At 44.1% G+C, this 19,270-nt stretch overlaps 1 protein-coding gene across 2 annotated transcripts in view; it reads left to right on the top strand.

Annotated features, from left to right (window-relative positions):
* The window catches only part of plxnb2b (plexin b2b), a 147,513-nt gene that overhangs the window by 15,318 nt on the left and 112,925 nt on the right, over positions 1-19,270 (top strand). The window contains exon 2 of one of the 2 annotated variants that reach the window (XM_085282714.1): positions 12,872-13,058. The exons of the other annotated variant lie outside the window; for it this stretch is intronic. The gene's annotated coding sequence lies outside the window, so the exon portion shown is untranslated. The remainder of the gene's footprint in view (positions 1-12,871; positions 13,059-19,270) is intronic. 2 annotated transcript variants of the gene reach the window in all.

Here is a 19,270-nt window from a genome sequence, read left to right as displayed (position 1 = left end):
GGCAGTGCCACGCCTCTGGTTGTCATTGTCTGTTTACCAGAATAATCAGTGTTTTAATTAGGAAAACTCAGTTCAGAATATCAATTATAGTTTTCCTTTATCTGCAGTCATGTCACACCAAGCAACAATTATGACTGATTGTGAGCTTCTATTGTGTTTGGCTGAGGATAATTACTTACTTTTTGCTTATAAATCATGTTTTTTAATAAATATCTTCCAGTCCTCGGCTCTGCTCTCATTTGCAATTTCTTGTACTATTTAATACTAATGAGTGTTTTTATGCTTTTTCCTTCCCTTAAAGCACAAGTTTGGGAGAGTCAGCGAGTCTGTCTTGAGTGCGTTCTATTTTAGCGAGAAGGCAGCGTGCTTGTGTTCAGAGCCTCGGGGTCCTGCTAGCGTTTTCTCTCAGTTTCGTCCTCGTACAGACATGCTCCTCGCTCTGGTATGACAAACATCTCCAAGATGCTCTCTCAAGCTCTAGCTGAGCCTTGATCGAACACAGTCACCACCCCTCGTGCATGTATTCATACGTCATTCGGTCACACTTTCCTTACACAATCACATTCAAACTGCCCTGCTTGCTTTCTGTTTAGCTTTCTCTAGCTGTTAAAACACCTTCACACAAACATTCTCTCGGCTGTCCTGTGAGTCTGAGAATGCCAGGCTCCGGGGTTCCTCTTCATCTCTGTCCGAGGTAATGGTTGCGACCCTCTTGCCTGTTTTTGCGGTCTGATGGAGTGTGCACTCTTCTCCGGAGGGATGCCGTCGGCCCGCAGTCACACCGTCATCACTGTTTGCCTTCCGTAGCAGGCAATGGAGCTTCTCCCCGTCTCTTCTCTTTTCTGTTTTGTCTGTTATTTCTTTCCTATCTGACTGAAACAATTTGTGCGTTTTCAGTTCTTCCCCATGTTTGGAAGCAGTTTGTCACACTTTATTGTCTCTGAGACACAACTAGGGTATGGTTCTTTTCCAGTTACTGCAGAGTGGTTTGAATTTGCCAGTTGGCCCCGTCCAGAGTGGGTAAAGGGTGCAGTGGAACCAATTATAGCAATGGGTTTTGCGCGCAGTAAGTGTAGCATGGTTGTAGTGGGTGTGATGGGTTTTTAATGGGAGTGAACCTCAGTCACAGATGTAAAGGCTTGTTGTTTTTTGTGATTGCAATGGTCAGTGTGTAATAGGTATATACCGCCAGAGCACAGTCTACTTGAATCTGTGACTGATTGTTGAAATCAAGCAACACTCTAAGCCAGATGGTTTCTCACCAGTGATTTTAAATCACTTGTTTGTTCCGCTGATTTATAATTGAAATGCGAACATTATTGGCAAGAATTTTGCAAAAAAAAAAAAAAAAACAGAATGAAAGGTCTGTGCTGTTGGGGTTAAGTGCCTGTTCCTCCATCTGTTAGTAACACTGCTCTCAAGCTTTGTGTGGTAGTTATATCTGAGCACTGAGTGGAAAAAGAGAATTAAATAACCTGCGTTTTTATTTTCCTCACTCATAATTGATGTGCTAATTGTGTACTTATTGTCAGTGGGGGTTGTAAGCAAAAAAAAAAAGTCATTGTTAGGATGTTATCTTTTGAGTAATGAAAGTGTCCCTTCTCCAGAGCCTGTGTCTATGTGTTTCTTGCTAGGGGCTGTATGGTAAATGATATGGCTAGGGCCATTAGCGAGATCGTTGTCTGTTCATACTGCTGGCTCCCCCTGATAACTAAAGAGTTTTCTGCTTATTAACCGTACTGTCACATGCTTCTTTGTAAGGATGCATATTAGTCTTAATGCATTCTGGGACATTAAAATTCTTGCCTGCAGAAAACGTTGAACCACAAGAGGCTTGATCGGCTAAGAAATGAATGCGAGAATGCCAGTTCAGTAGTTTTTGCTTAGCTCAGTGTAGACTATCGAAGAAGTGATTTGTATTCGTGCTGCCTTGTGGTCCCCTTACTTCGTTTGCACTAGCCAATCTGGACAGAGGGTTGTTATCAGCAGGCCTGAATGAAACAGCTGCCTTGCACTCCTCACCACGGCTCTGTTCAAGTCCTTCTACGCCTTTGAAAATGTCAGGTTCTGCCCGTTGTGTCAGACACACTGCTTGCTAATGGCTCCTGGCTCTGATCCAACCTTATCCCACATTCTGAACCTGGCTTTGGTTGCATCAGTCCCCTCACACAACTAGGAGACTTACCTGGATCATGACAGCCTCTGCTGGGGGAAAAGGCTTTCCACAGTGGTTGAGGCATTCAGAGAATAAGCCCAAACTCATGGATGGATCTGAGAGGGGATGGCTAACACCTGCCACTGCTAACACGCTAATATTTAGCGATGACAGGGATGGGGGGATGTTCAGCAATGCCCTACGAGTAAGCCACAACGGATTTTTCACTTCACAAACCTGCCTAGTCACACTGAAATGGTTTTTCCTACTGTTTTGTCTCTGCCCTCTCCCTGCCCTTGACTCTGTGAGCTATTGTTGAAATCAAGTGCACGTACGGGCTTGTCAGCTCCGTGTGCCTGCTAGCAGTTAGCCCAAGTAGATCACCCTTATCTGTGATGTCACTTGCTTCCTCCCCTGTCCATGCATGTCTGAGCCAGGTCATAAGCCACCTCTACCCCCTCCCTAAACCTGTCTGTTTGGTTGTAATGCAGCCTAAGCCTTGTGTTGAGAAGGGCATTAACCTATATTTTTGGGCATGGGCGCTTTGTCATCCAGACTTGCGAATGGCTGCTCCAGATGGGTGATTAGTCACTTGTGTGTGTGTGTGTGTGTGTGTGTGTGTTGAGCATGCAGAAGAATCGCTGATGTGTGTATGTGACCTAAGATAGGTTTGATTACAAGGGGATGAGACCGACAGCCTAAATGAAGATGAAACGCAGGTGCTTGCATCGCTTCATGTCATGCGCTTCTGTATGTGTACTCGTGCACTGTGTGTTTATCATCTAATGGCTCCACCCTAGCCCAATACAACCTCCCTCCTCCGCTCTCGTCCCCTCTCCTCCCCAAGCGCACATCCCCAGTGCAATCTCATCACTACCTCTGACTCGGCTAGCCAGGCTTCCATCAGCAGTTTGGAGTGCAGCTCTTATGCCTGTAGGCTGCTGTAATGATAGCTTTTGCAAGGAAAAAAATAAATAAAATAAGCCCAGCTGTTTGCTCACAAAGTATGAGAATGAAAAGTGGAGAGGAAGAGGAGGAGGAGAAGGATGAAAGCGTCACCAGCCTTCTATTGTACAGCTGCAGTCTCATACAACTCATAGAGCAGACCTAACAAAAGCAAGAACACGTGCACTATGAAAGATTAATTGGTTGCTGTTAGCTCTCTCATCATCACCTGCAGCAGAAAAGGTAGGGAATACAGAAAAAATGTCTTGCCTGGTGCTGGAGAAGGTAATAAGGCACGGGGGGGCTTTTTCTCTTTCTGGCCGCTGCCTGACAAAAAAGGGGAGAAAAAAAAGTTTCCGAAGTCGAACATGCCAAAATTGGAAATTGAAGCTAAGGTTGCTTTGCGTTCACCTGGTGTAGTTAGCTGGATGACAGTCTCATGAGCTGGAAATGATTACAGGGTAGACACATTTAACAGCCTATTTAGATATTGTGCACGTGCGCATGCATGCTTGTATAAGTGTGCTTACAAGTGTGCAAATGTGTTACATTGTAGGTGTGTGGTACACCACTGTCCAGACACATCTGCCTGGCTTTAATTAGTTTTGGCTGGCACAGGGACCAACCAGTCTCTGTGGTGTTTAATAACAGCCCAGACAGTAGGCATTTATCAAGGTCTTAATACAGCTGAAGGATCATTTGGCCAAATAACTTTAAAGTGATTATATTCTTTTTATTTTCTGAAGCTGCTTGCAGAGAAGTTCCTGTTTTGTTTTTTCTTCCCTGCATGCCAGGGTTTGTTGAAACAGAAATTGTCTCTGCTGTGCATATTTTGGATCTCTTTCGGTCTTCATCTATTTTCCTCTCTTCTAAATTGTTTTTCTTTTCTGGTTGGTCACTGTATTAATATGTTATGTCTCTGACCCACATTTCCAGGCCTTTCAGTTCTTTCAGGCTTCTTCCTCTTCCTCACTCCTCCTGCTTTTTTGATCAGAGCCATTGCAGTAAAAAAAAAAAAAAAAAAAAGTCTCCCAACTCAAAGAAAAACAAGAGATTGTGTTTCACTGTCTCCTCAGTCAGAATGTGTAAGTGGTGTTTGGGAGCAAACAGAACATTTCTTTGCTATTTTCTCCGACTATTGAATACAGTGGTTTCTAATCAGGACTGGAGACTTTTGCCGATGAATCAATAAGAACCGACGGACACCCTTTCTTCCCTTAATGCATTTTTCTTTACACCCCTCTCCAGCCCTTCAATTTTGTGAATGTTACCTGATGTGACTTATTTGTCAGCCCTCCTCCCAGTTCTTCACTTTCCATCTACTTTCCCCAGCGATAGTGCCAACAAAACCGGGCAGAGGACACTGTTTTCCTACTCACACGCACACAGTAGAGTCTGGAGAGACAGAAACTTAACGGAGCAGAGCCGAGGCACATGCAGGTGCAGCTTCTCCTCCCTCCTGAGGGATAGCTGTCAAGGTCTCTTCATCCCAGCACTTTTTTTAATGTCATTCCCACAGTGGCCTTAGTATGTCTTACTTGGGTCAAGATAAGCACTCTTACAGGACAGGGTGGTCCCAAGAGGCATAGCGCCCACAGGGGGCATCCCTGCAGCTGTTGCTCCAGCTGTTGCTCTTCATCAGTTTGCATCTTCTATGTGTTGGAAATGTATGTATATTGTTTTTGTTATTATCTCTGACTTACTACAAGGGCAAGTTCCCCATAAGGGATAATAAAGATTTCTACTATTACTGTAATATATTGCATGCCAGAAGGTGCCTGCAAAAAAATATGGTGACGAATTCAAAAGCAGAGGGAGCAGCAGCTAACGTTGCCCCGGAGCTCCACTTGCAAGTTGAGTGAATGCAAATGGAGGGATTTTGTTTTGTTTTGTTTTTTTTAAGTAAAGCAAAGACTTTTATAGCTGTAATAGTTTGCATTCCTACCACAATTCTGCATAGTCTGATATTGCCTCATTCAGCACCGCACCAACTTCCTTTTTGGGCGGGATTGGCTGTCTGATTCCTTGCTATGTCGGCTCACTGAGGGAGATTGCTTTGATTTTGGGGCAGACTTGACCAGATTAAATAGAGTCGGTCCAGACCGCGTGGACGGATGGCTGCCGGCCATGTTCTCATTTGTGTTTCTCATTGTGGCTTGCATTTCCCCTCCATTTTTTTTTTGTTCTCTCCCTTTCCCTTTGTTCGCCTTGTGCTTCTGCTCAGTATCTGGCCAACGATTGATAAGACCCAATCCCTGACAATGCTTGGCACGCGACGCAGGATCGGTGGCAGCGGCGCTCATGCATTGTGGCGAGCATGTGTCTGTTCGGGCTTTAGGAAGGAGATGGGATGCGTCTCACGTCATTGTTTATCTACCTTTCCACTTCCAGATGGCACTCAGCAGAAAGAATGTGGTTCTTGACACACACCCTCTTTCCATGCCTCTCTCGTTCTCGTTGCTCGGTTCCGTCCTCCATCTCTCCCGTGGCTCACTCTGTTGTTTTGGAGTTGGTTTCAGGTCCAGAACACGCAGCGTGAGGCGACGGGAGGAGGCGGTCAGAGAGACAGGAAGGCAGACAGGAACTTGAGAGGAAGCCATAGAAAGTCAGGTGGTAGTCTAAGTACGTGTTAAGACTTGGTGTGAGAGCATATGTGCTAGTAATTATACCTCTGAGACTGCGGCACTTGATGAGTATTTGTGAATCTGAATCCCAATAAAAAAAGTGATTCAGTATGACAACATATTTGAAAAACATTTGACTTTTTTTTTTTTTTTTTTTTCCCCCTGCGAGTCATTGAATCATAAAAAAAATCGAGTCTCGGGCAACCACTGAGTCGGCTAGCCCCAGTCCTCTTGGTTGTCTGGATTGATGGACGGTCAATTCTAGCAGCGGGGGATAATCACAGCGTGTCAGCCTCCACCGATCCAAACTCTTATCTCTGTCTGCCCACTGCCAACATGCCGCAAATGACCACAGGGACACACATTTTCTCTTTATTGTTCCAAAAACCCCAAGGGAGAGAATGTGTTTTTACCTACTGAATGCAGCCTTTGCAGCCCTGTGCGACTGTATCCTCCACTGGTTGAACACATTCACCTGGAGTGCACCTTTGCCACACGGGCATTTGCCTCCCAGTTTTGGAAGTGAATGCACTTATCTCAAGGCAGTGCTGTCAGAAGTTTCTTTTTTCTTTTTCTTTCATTTTTACCTGCTGACTTTTCAGAGGAATTATGCACTGTCTGAAGTGGCTGACGATAAGCCTTTTCGTTTTCCGGTCTGAATCTTCCATTGTAACACGTCAGTAGTATCAGTTTGAGCTCTGGCATTGTCCCACGACACTATAAGGCACTTTTTAAAAATCTTTTAAAGTCCCACTGCCTTCACCATCAAGCATGATCAAATAAGATTATCTCTCCTGAGTGTTTATCACAACAATGGACTTGAACGAAAGTCCTTTTTCTCGCATCCGCCCTGCCACCCGAAGGTCTTTTGAGGGGTTATTTTTCCCCAAGCGAGCGGTGCTAATTGTGGCCTAATGGCAAGCTGTTATAGCTTAGAGTGGTAAAAAGCAGTCAGTTGGTGAGGCTTGCTCCCTTTCCTGTGCAGGCTGATTACGCTGTCTAGTTAATGCACCCTCCTTAGATACAAATGGAGGGTGGTTATTGCATCAGGAGAGACAGTCAGCCTGTCAAAATCGCCCTCTCTAACAGACAAGAGAGGAGATAAAGAGAGATGGAAAGGAGTGAGAGAGAAAATATTCTGGAGAGCCAATTTCACTGAGGGGATAGAAGCGTGGTAGTGCAATTATGAAATATAGCTTTCTGTTTCAATAATGACCTTTTTCTCTGCAGGCTATATATAGACCAGTGTAAATGATTTAGAGAGTGATCTACACTGTCCTATACGTGATGACCTATGGATCCCTGAGAGAATTCAGACAGTTTCTGGTGGTGAAAGGTTCAGTCTTGCTGGTACTAAGTTGAGCGAAAAATTGAAGCAAGAAGGCAGTCAAAGGCTATAGACACGCCTTCTTTTAGTTGTTGCCCTTGTGTTGCCGTTAGTCACTTCCAGTTTCCTGCACTTGGTATGTATGTGTGGGAGTTAACGCCTGCGTATTTCTGGAATTCCACAGAAAGAAACAGTGTCGCTGTCATGTGGGTTGTTTTTCTTTTTTTGCCATAATTAATCACCAGGGCATCATATGATTGTTTCAGCCCAAGTTTCATTTGAAAAAAAACAAAACAAAAACGGTGTCTCTTAGGACAACTTCTGTTTCAAGTCACAAATAAAAGCCCAGTGAAACAAGGCCTCAGCGCTGCTGCCAGTTGTGCAAAACACCCACACTGGCTGCTTTGCTGCGTGCTGTGCATCTGTCTGGATAGATACTCAGAGGTGTTACAAACCAGCTACTCCAACAGTAGCTATGTCAAAGTTGGGGGAGAAAAATGGGGTCACGAACTGATCTGGCTGAGGTGGATTGGTAAGGGACTGTGTACCAGAAAACAGATGCTTCTGTAAAAACACTAAGCTGTTTATGCTTAATCAATCGGAGCTATTGCAGTGAATAGAAAAACACTGAATAGGAACAAGTTTGTGTAACTATAAGCACATTAAAGATTATTTGTCTTAAACTCTGCTTTGTACCAACCAGAAGTACACTCCTGAAAAGCCTTCCTACATGACATTTACACAAAAATTAACTCTTGGGTTCAATTATAGACCAAGAAAAAATCCATTTAGGCTTGGAACAAATTGTCTGTAGATTATATTTGATTATTAATCAATTTATTCCTTACGTATTCTAATGCATTTTCTGGTGATAAGCCTTTTAACTCCTTATTTTGAAACCTATGATAACATCGTAGCGTTATCATGCAATGGGACACCAGAATTCATCCTGACCATTAACATAATGGTCAGGATGAATTCTGGTGTCCCATCGCATGATAACGCTTCTTCTTTTTCTTTTTTTTAAATGACCATCAGCCCGGCGCCGGTTCCATTTTACAAGCGCTCTTTAAATCACTGTAACTCCATTACTGTTTCTGCTAGAGACAAAATCCAAATGGTTTCGCAAAGAAGAGAAGAAGAGCTTTAAAGGGACATTCTGCGTTTCACGGTAGCACAAAGGCTTCACAAGGCACTGCTGACTGAACTCAGAAAACAAAAAATCAGCTCCGCCTAGATGTTACCATGTGCGCTTCACATTACCATAACTCCTCAACCATTTTCGGGTAGAGAGAACATTCAAATAGTTCCTGAAAGATGAGAATTATTTTGCAATTTTAACTGCCAAAGTTACAAAGTAATTCCTGGCAGCCTGCAAGATACTTGGGTGATAAAGGTACAAAGTGCCTATCTGAAGGTCATGTACCACAGTACACTGCCAGATGTACTTTAGTATGAATATCCTTTTGCCAGCCACTTTATTGAGTACACTTGTTCAAATGCTTGTTAATGGAAACATCTAAAAAATCATATGGCAGCAACTTGGCATATAGACATGGTCAAGACAACCTGCTGAAGCTCAGACTGAGCATCGGAATAGGGTTGGCATGGTTGTTGGTGCCAGATGGGCTGATCTGAGCACATCAGAAACTGCTGATATACTGGGATTTTCCCACACAACCATTTCGATGGTTTACATGAAATGGTCCAAAAAGGGAAAATATCCAGTGAGCAGTAGTTCTCATGGCAAAAAAGCTTCATTGAGGCCAGAGGTCAAGGGAAAATGGGCAGACTGTTTTGAACTGATTGGTAACAACCAAAGTATGCATAAGAGTATCTCTGTATGCTCAACATGTTGAACCTTGAAGCGTTAGGGCTACAGCAGCAGAAGAGCACATCGGGTGACAACAGGAAACTGAGACTATAGTTTGTACGGGTTTATCAAAACCGGGCAATAGAATGTTAGCCGGTCTGATGAGTATGCACTTCTATGTGACACTCGGATGGGAGATTCAGAAACTGACATAAACAACATAAAAGCGTAGATCCGTCCTGCCTTGTATGTGTACCTTTAGGGCCCCTAGGAACAACTGAGGTTTGCTTAAATGCCACAGCATGATTGAGTATAATTGTTGATGATGTTCAATCCTTTATGACAACAGTGTACCAGCAGGATAACATGCCATGGTACAAAGCTCAAATCATATCAACTTTCTGTTTTTGAACATGACATTGAGTTCTTGTAGTCCAATGTCCTCATCATTCATCAAATCTCAATCCAGTACAGCACTTTTGGGATGTGCTGGAGCCGAGGATGAATGTACGGCTGACACATCCACAGCAGCTCCACGATGCTGTTGTGTAAAAATGGAAATCTGAAAGGAATGTTTCCAGGACCTTGTTGAACCCATGCCACAAAGACTTGAGGCAGTTATAGAGTATACTTAATATTTACATAAAAACAAAGTTTGGATTTACACAGTTTGATTTATACGCACTCATATGTACCACAGCACTATACCATGAGTTATAGTGCATATTATAATGATTTCACGCTAAAACGTGGCTGGATGCAGCACCAGCAGACAGCATCATAACACAGCTACTGATGCTTCACATTGGGGCATGAGCAGTGAATCACCTCTGGACTGAGCCCTGTGAAGTGACTAAAGATCTGCCAATACAGGGAGGATCGAGGCTAGGACAAAGAAGACGCAACTCTGTGGCTACCACACAGCTGCATCTGATCAATACCTTGTTGGGAGGTTGTAAAGGAAGTAATGAGGTAGTGCATAAGCTGTCAGTCAGTATGTTTTTGTTAGGTTCTTATGAGGGTCTGATGTGAGTAAGCACCTAATAACTAGGCAGGCTGGTTGAATGTAGAGCACCTTTGACATCTTCTAACATCTGGCTGTCTTCCAGTAATCTCTTTTCATTTTTCCCACCTCATTGAGAACTAGGCAAGCAATGCTATCGCTGGACCATTTACTGAGTATGATCCAACATCTGTCTTGCTCATGTCTCTTGTTTTGGCATTAAACCCCCCCCCCCCTCCTTCCCTTGTCTCGTCTCCGTCTTTCACCCCCTCTGGTAGCCGTCACAGCCGCTGAACGATTTCCTCTCACTGGGAGGCTCCTCCGAGTCACTGTGGCAGTGTCAGATGAGGCTCCTATTTAAGCTCATTAAATGTTTCCAAGAGAATAGGAAATCAATGGTGCATGCCGTTGCGCGAGAACTTTTCTCTTAATTTAATTTCCCCTCCCCCTTATCTGTTTGCACATCTCTCTCTCCTTCTTTTTCTCCTATCATTCACGCTTGTTCTTTCCAACTTGTCGTTCTCCTTTAAGCCGTGGAGGTGGGCGAGGTGGGGAGGAGGGAAGGCAGAAACGGTTGCCTTCAGAAACTATTTCGGACTTGTATCTGTGACAGGCACCGTGGTGTGAAGCTGTCCAGACTTTTCAGTGTTGTTTAGCGCGCTCGCCGCACAAAGCACAATCAGCCGGAAAGTTTTGCGCACAGTGACCCGACCTGGGGTTTTTAAGCTTTGCTTTCAGGCCGTGCTGTTAAGGGAACAGGTTGTAACCAACCAGAGCAGAATGTTGCATTGAAAACATGTGGCGCGGTGACGTGTGGCTTGAGATGACCCCCGCCCCTCCCGGTTTAAAAATCCTCCCACCTCACGCTTGCCTCCCTCCTATTTTGAGTTTTATTCGTCATCTCATCTATTTTGTCCATCTGTTTAGTTTGCTTGTAACAAGTTTTTCTTCAATTTAGGCAGGCAAATTAATGTGTGTGTGCACGCTTGTAAATCCTTGTGAGTACATGTCTGGCAGGGCTTTGTGCCGTTTGAAACTATGCCTGCGGGCTGGGCCCACACCTTCTCTGGATCTCCTGTAATTGCTCTTTTGGGGCCTTGTCTCTGGCTCTGAGCCCGTCTCCATCACTCTCTCTCTCTTTCTCCCTTGCTCTTTGGCCTTCTTCCTTTTTTTTCCTTTTTTTTTTTTTTTTTTGCCCTCAGTTCCACTTTTCTCCCCCTGCATGGCTCATTATGGCTGATCCCCACCTGCCCAATCTGGGAATTGTCTGTCTGCCTGCACGCACAACACACACAAACACACACACAACCACACAGCAACTCAGCAGTTTTTAGAGCTGCCTGTCGCTTCGTTGGTTTGTGTACTATCTGCTATAAAACAGCTTTGCTAATACTGTTTGGCCAAGAAGTGGAAACAATAGTGCTGTCACATTTTTTTTCTCCTCTTCTCTTGGTGAAAACAGACAGTTTCTCGTCTTTGCTGTGGCTGTCAGAGCACCATTTTTCATAAAGCCCTGGCCCTTCAACCTTAGCGTCTGCTTTTGTATACCGTAGCCTCAACCACATGCTCCTAACCACAGGCCTCCTCCATTTCCATTTCAGCCCTCCCTTCAGCCTGTCACCCAGCAGCCCCTCCATGCCTGTTCCCAGGCTAGGGGGCTTACTTTGAAGGATAATGGATGTGGCCAGTTGCAGCTGCTCAGCAGCAGGGCACTAACATAGGAGTTATCTAAGGGCCTGAGAGTGGTTGGTGATGAATGGCTGGGAGCTCTGTGTCTCAAACAATCAATAAGCCACTAGCACCCAGATGAGCTAGATGCCCCTTCACTCTCCGCTTCCCCCTCTATCTACGCATATATCTCCTGCTCGTAATCTCCCACTATGTTTTGTGAACTTTTCCCTCCAATTCATGGCTTGAATTGGGCCATTGATCTTTTATCCTTGGCTTGTTTTAAATAAAGGGCCAGTATCTTCTCTCCACCCAAGCATGCAAGCTCTCCGACAGCAGTTATTGCTACACAAGCGGCAAAGCTCACAAACATTACTTTAGACTGATCGAAGGCCCGTAATCTGAGAGGGAAAACAGAGAAAATGAAGGGGAGCGTGTATGAAGCTGCTGTCCCGCCCCCACCCAATCTGTAGCACTGCTGTGGTTTTCATTGCAAGGCTGATGCAAACAGAGGTCCCATGTGGATGTACACATTTGTAATGCAGGCAAACACAAACACACCCGCATACACCAAACAGTCTTTCTGTCAGGGCTCATTGAGCACAACCTGTCCCAAAGCACCTCAGAAAGCCTCATCCACCCTCTCTGAATTGTCTCAGTGTTGTGCGCACACTTATGCGATGCCTCTTCAGACAACCAAAGTGTGTAAATTTTTATTTCCACTGCAGAACAACAGGTGTGTCATAGTTACTGTCTGTGTTAGTTTTTGATCTTCTTTTCCCCCCCCACATTGCCGGTGAGAGATTTCCAATGAAAAGAGACAACTGGAAATCTCTCTTTCTCTTTGTCTTTCTTTTTTCTCACCTCCGGGTAGTCTGTCTGTATCCTCTTTCTTCTTCTAACACTACGCTCTCCTTCTCTCCTCGAACTCCAATCCTACCTCTTATTTGTTGTTGTCTCTGTCACAAAGAGCAGATTCTCAACTTGGTAATTGCATGTCTGTTCGCCACCACACCTGTTGCTGTCAAGTCAGTAGTGTGGGAAAGAGGGGGAGAGCTGCACCCTCTGGCCTCTATAGCCCTGACTCTCTACCCCACCATCACCACCTTTGTTGCAGGTGTAAGCCCACAGGGACACGGGAGTGTGATTCGGCCAATGTGTACACGTGTGGTATGGTGTGCTCTGATTGTGTTTATCTGTAACCTTGAGCGTCACCTCTTGGTGTGCGTGTTTGTGCAAATGCATGTGTGTATCTCCTCAAACCTGGCCCCTGCTGACAGTTTACTCTCTCACCTGCTAATCCTCTCCACCTCCTCTCCTCTCTCCCTTTATCCAGAGCCCAGGCCCTTAATGAAGCTGGGGGTCAGCGGTGGTGTGCGGCTAATTGGCCAAGTTTGCCCGGGGCTCCGGCAGCCTGTGATTGAAGTGTCCAGCAAGCACCGACTGTGCAGTCACTGCTGCACCCTACTCTGTTTCGCTTCAACAGCCAAGACAGTCGTTGCACCCCTGTCGGCCTCTCCCTAGTGAGTAGCACCCGAGGTCATTTTATTTTCTCACTGCACAATACTCCTTTCCAGTCTCCTACGCTCTTGTGCTAATTTTGTGCAAAGAAGATTTCTTTACCTATTTTATGGATCACCAGGTCTGCAATGTTAGAACTTCTACTGTGGAATGTTTAGATAAAGATTGAAGTTTCTTTCTCTGTGTCCTATGCCTCTGTATTTTTTAAAAAGATTATTATTATTATTACTAGACTTTCATTCCCACACTTTATCCCAGCATTTTCTTGGCTTGCGTGACCCTCACACTCTGTCCTCATTTGCCACAGTGGGATTTAGGCAATTACCACGGTCCCCCATTGGCTAGCAGCCTGAAGAAAGAAAAAAGAAAAAACAATCCTCCAGGCCCAGCTCTGGCCAAGCTTTAGCTCAGTGTTCTGAGTGAACAGGAGGGGATGAAGTAATGGAATGGAGGTATTTCTAATTAGTTGAACCTCCTACTTCTCTTCGTTAAGGCCTTCCTGACTCCCGGTTGTTTGGCTGTCAATAGCAGAGGTAGAATAGCAGAGGTAGGAAGTGGTAGTGAGGTCAATGGTAAAGTCTGAGCAGACAGGAGGTACAGGACACAGAGAAGGCACTAAGGCAACGACTCTGCTACCCAGCAGGCAATTGTCCATCTCACCTGGGAGATATGCAGGCAGTGCTTAGCCACAGTACACCATTGAAAACATCTTTTCTTTCTTGTCGTGCTTATAGAAGCGGAACATTGCTGACGAGTAAATGGTTTGTGTCAGGAAACAATGGTCCAATTATAAGTCAAGTCTTAGCCTACTAGTTGGGAGAAGTTCTAGTCTGTCAAATCTTTATTTGCACACCAGTAGGTTTCCATTCTTGTTTATTAAAGAACGCAAGTGATTAGATCTGCTCCGAGGCTTCATTAAATGAAGCTCCCCAGTAATTATCTACACTCACAATAGTTTTGTGTAGACAGCTGGAAAAACTAAATGTTTTCACATTTAATTTAAGCACAGAAAAAGGACCGTTGTTACCACTCGTCTGATGACGTGAATGAAAGGGTGAGCAATATGAACATGTGATCTCGTGAGGCATATTTCATCACTTCTTCTGAAACCGTTCCTGGATTTACTTTAAATCCCAAAGCTGCCACCAAGCCTCAGGACTTGCAGGTTTCTTAGGGTGTTACACTTGTCCATCTGTGGAGTGCTTAACGTGACAGATGACTCCATTTCTCACTCATCTTCTCCCTAATCAGCTGTTTTTTTTCTTCTTCTTAGGTCATAATTCTTGTGCTCCAATTTCCCTTGCAGCATGCCTGCCAGCCTACCCGCTGGTGTTAAAGATAAACAAAATATGGCTCATTTGAAATATAGGCTACACCAGGTGGTTGTTTGGCCTATGCTGAATGATTAGAAGTTTGGTGGAGCTGTGGCTTTCATCAAAGTGCTACAGTTGCGACTCCAAATAGATCACATTAAACAGGCACACTTTTCTGTTTTTTAATTTTTCTTTGCTGTTTTTCGTTTTGATCCTTTGTTGTTGACTCAGTTTGTCTCACATCCCAAAAGATGGTGTGAATGTTATGGTAATGACATGCTTTTTGGTATCCATAAGGATTAGGAGGTGCCAGTCATTTCTCCCATGAGGCTTTGCCTTGTCACAACCCTGGAGCAAAGACATACTTGGGGGATGAATGAATTAGGATGCACTTGAAAAATCTCTCTATTTTTTTTTTGTTGTCTTTTGCAATGTTGTGGGTGGGTCCCTTAGTTGTTTTTTTTTTCTTTCTCCCTTGTGTGTCACTGCCCCCCCCCCCCTTTTTTTCCCTTCTGCATTAAATTTTGATACTTTGAACGTTACTAAAGTAGTTTTGCACTCTTAGTTTTGACTCTTGACTTGCTCCTTGTTTACTGTGTAAAATGTGCTATTTTTGAAGTATAATAGCAAAAATAAGTAAACAAGACCATTTAACTTGCAGTATTTCAAAGAGGAGGCTCATAGAAGATATTGTTTTCTAAAAAGGCTCCACGCTTGTTTAGAATATTGCTGATGGCGATACCCAAGCCGTGGCACTTTTGAAGTTGGTTCAGGTTAATCAAGTGAGGAGAAAGCTGTCCGACATCAAAAGTCCTTTCTATGATACTCAAAATGACTCTGAGTTTAAGTATGAATCCCCAGAAATGAGAGTGAATAATTCATTTGTCATGCTAAATCAAAGTGATGATCCTAACTTTAAGGCCTGTGATCTATTGAAATTGTCACAGTGGTTTGTCAGATGACAATGTTTCATGTAATCTGAAGCCAACTGCTATGATTAGGTCATAGCAGGGTAAAAATCTTCAGGCCTATGCGGTCAGCACAGAGCAGGTCGAGCCTTTAGAAAATTTTCATTACCAAAAAAAAAGTCACAGCATTGCAGGTGTATACTAACGTCTTTTAAGGCTGTGCAAAAATGGTTTAAAAAGCCTGCTAACGTGCTCCAGGCATCACCAGAAGCCAACATACCCCCTCATCACCAGCCTAAGTTGGGTTTTCTCTACGGAAAATGGCGAATGTCGTGTCCTTGTCGTACAAAAATAATATAAAATACCTTCTCCCTGACTCATCACTCCTGCCCCTCCTCCTGCAAGTTCGCCCCAACTCCAACATGGTACTGCAGCCCTCCATTTCCACTGCCTCCTGTGAATATCCAAGCTGTCGAGGCTGACTGGGCTGAGCGTTTTCTTGCCAGGGCACAGTTGGACCAGATCCGGCCTCCGGGCCACATATACCGCACCACTCCAGCCCCTGCAAACAAGGCCTGCCCTGTGCAGCTGTCATCTAAATGCTAAGCGCTTTGGATCGCCACGGCCGATTCCTTTTGTACATACTTACTTGTTTTTTTTGTTCGGTTTCTTTGCGACTACTTGCTCTCTTGGAACACGATAGCTTTACATTCTTTACAGCTTGCTGACTATGAACTTCTATTTGTGTTCGTTTTGTGAAAAATACTGAATTTCAACAAGAGTGGGAGTATTTTTCTTTTTTAATAACAAAGGTATATAGTTGCAGAAATCTGTATAGATGCTGCAGATGCTCTTTGTCTATTTTAAGGATTGTGAGCTTTTACTCAAAGGCAGGTTTTTAAGCAACAGACTGTTATCTTTCAGATGATTGTATATGACCTAATCATTGCATCTGTATCCTCTGGAGGATTACAAAATGTGGTTGTCTGGCTTTATATAGGTATTGTGAACCAAGCCCATTTTAAGGGGAGGCAAGTTGAGAGACAGATTCCAGATGAGCCTCTCAAACAGTTTCATGTCAAATCCACAGACATACAAATCTCCACAATGATCTGCCAAGTTTCTGCTGAATTCACTGGAGCAGGAATAGCAGAATTTCACACCCCAGCACTGAGCCCCCGCTCCCCTCCTCTCAGCCATCACTGGGCGCTGCTTGGCAGCAGAGGATGATGGGAAACATCTGTGAAATTTGCTGTGTGTGTGTGGATGGTTGAATACACTCACCAGATAAAGAATTTTGTTTTTATGTTGGGTTTTTTTCTTTTTTTGAGACATCTTTTGTGTAACATCAGGTGAGCACATTCTTTTTTTACTAAACAAACCTCACGGTGGAATAAATGTAGATGCAACAGGCAAACTGTTTCAGTAGTTAAATTGCTCAAGGGATAATCTTTTCGAATTGTTCAGATAAGCGAGCAGCAGCAAGTGAGGAAAAGAAGAGGCGGTTATGCACTTCCTTCGCAGCTAAATTACTTCCGGTGGATGACAAAAAGGAAGGAAAGGCAGCCCCCTGTTGGCTTAATTTTCTATTTTTACACAGCTTTCAATACTAATCATGCTGCGTTTGCACGCTGACTAGTATATTATCTAGAAAAAAAGAAAGAAAGAAGAAGAAAAAAAAAACTCTGAGAGAATGATTCAGCTGATCCTCTGGATGCTCCTCTGCAGCTGCCAGCGATGTGACTGCTCAGAGTCACTGAAGTCTCTTTTATTTGGGTGTGCTGTGCTATATAAATAATGAAATGGAGCCCGTAATTGGTGGTTCTTGGTAATTAGGACCAAGCTGTCAGCTAGCGAAGTTGCCTCAGTCTGATGGCGCTGTAGCTAGGGCAGTAATTACTATTATCTTTGGGGACTGTTGACACAACAGTAATCCCATTCTCGTTGTAAGGATAGTGGGGCCTATGTTTTCTGTCCCTATTTTAAGAGGTCTGTCTGTAATAATACCACAGACTCAAATTTTCAGGTATCTGCATTAATGCTCGTCAACACCAAACCATGGGTGCTAATGGAGAGGAAGACCTCTCTCCTTAAGTTTGCTGTTTGGTGACTATGTGTGAAGAGCTTGTCCATATTTTCATTAGTCAAACAGTTTGACTTTTCCCTTCGAGCGGTGTGACGCCCAACCATAAACAGCATTATCAACCATCTCAGCAGGTTTTCTAATACCCCTGTAATCCTGTTATTTCATTCATGGATACCGCTGGGGTTATACCAGGCTTGGAACGTATCTGCCCGCCTGTCTCTGCTCCTCTGTGTGAGAGATTGGATTCCCCAACTCCCTCTCCTGCTTCGTCTTGCCACACACAAACACACATGTTCGTGCCCCAATGTTCACTCATCTCTTGTCATATCCTCACAGTGTATGGGCTGGTCAGACACGATGAGATGTATAGGGTACAGGGCGATGGCAACAACGTGCCCTGTGTGTAGGTTTTTTTCCTAGTAGCAGATAATAACTTGCCCTTGCTAAAGTGAAGTTCTGTTCATCTGACTCGAGGCTTACAAGCACAGCATGTACTACATGAGATGAAGAAAGTGAATGTCTTAAAAAAAAGGGGGGGGGGGGTGCCCAGGTGACATTTCCTTTTCCCTGCCGTGTTGTAAACGAATGAACCTGCTGGAGACTTACATTGACTGTATGCAAGAAAGGGTGGAGTGTGATTATTGCGTGAGTGGGAAAAAAAGAGCAGTGAGGGTGAGCAAAGGGCAGAGGAGCTGCTGTTTCCACGTATACAGTAACACGCAAATTGCGTCGTGTCTGAATTAAACATGTGGCACCTCATTGCTTGAGGCGTGATGGACATTCAAACATATTGCAAGGCAGAGAAAATGGCTTTTTAAGTAGGCTATTTATGGCGAAGATATTGTATTCATTTCTTTATAATAAAACATCCATTACAGTCTGAGTGAATGGCGTGGGGAGGTGAGGCCGGCAGAGTGCAGCTCAATGTAATAACAACTGTGCGTCTGCTCTAAATGAGCCAAGGAAAAGAGCGGGTTCCTGTAGATATTAGTTTCCTTTGTAGGGGAGCTCAGATCTGGTGATATGCTTCGCGAGGAGTAATAAAGAAATATATCTGTTTTTATTGTGCCCTGGCGACAGAGTTATGTTTAGAGCTAGTATAAAGAGCTGGTACATGGCACAAAATGATATTATGGCCCATTAGGTGGGGGCCTGAGCTAAGCGTCGCTACTGGTAACTGAGGACTGGGGGTAATGGGGCCGCGGCGTATTGTCTGTGATCTGCTCTTTCACTTCTCTTGATTGAATCGTCTATATCGCTGGCACTTCATCTCCTGGGGAACCGGAGTAGACAAGGTGATTTTGGCTGAAGACATCACTCTGTCAAACCTGGGAGATAAGAGAATAGGATGGGGGAATTGGAAGGGGTGCGTTCGGAAATGTAAAGGAAAGGTGACGTTTAGGAATTATGGTGTGTAGAGCAAACTGATCCCAAGGTTTATAGTTTTTACTTTGCAACAGAAATCATCTCATTCTGTTTTGTGGGTTCTCAAAAGAAAATAAAACAATAAAGATTTCTTTCTTTTTTCTTAAACTTTAGTATTGTTCAGTCGTCGTCCCCCTCCTGTGGTTTTGGTCTGTTTATGAAACAATACAAATTTAATAACTTTTATAAGATCAAGGTTCTTTGGCTCCTCACGTTGCACTGTGTGTCTCTGGTCTGTTTCTCTGACTCAGTTTCTCAGAATGAGTGAGAGATTTTACAGTATCATTGCATCTTTAGCTCACTTCTACTGTACTACTGACCCTTGACTGTACTGCAGTCAAGGGTCTACGAAAGGGGAGACGCTGTAAATTAGAGTACCTGGGTTCTCAGGAGTCTCCCACTTGAGACCCATCCACTCTCAGAGCTCTCCTGTAAATTCAGCTTCACTTCTATCACTCATCAAACTGCGTTTTTCCAGTTAC

This window comes from Mchenga conophoros, linkage group LG7, assembly GCF_057382185.1.
Source record: "Mchenga conophoros isolate Kocher_MC1m ecotype Shallow Benthic linkage group LG7, M_conophoros_male_GT1.1, whole genome shotgun sequence".
NCBI classification, from domain to species: Eukaryota; Metazoa; Chordata; class Actinopteri; order Cichliformes; family Cichlidae; genus Mchenga; species Mchenga conophoros.
This window is presented reverse-complemented; position numbering and strand designations above follow the sequence as displayed.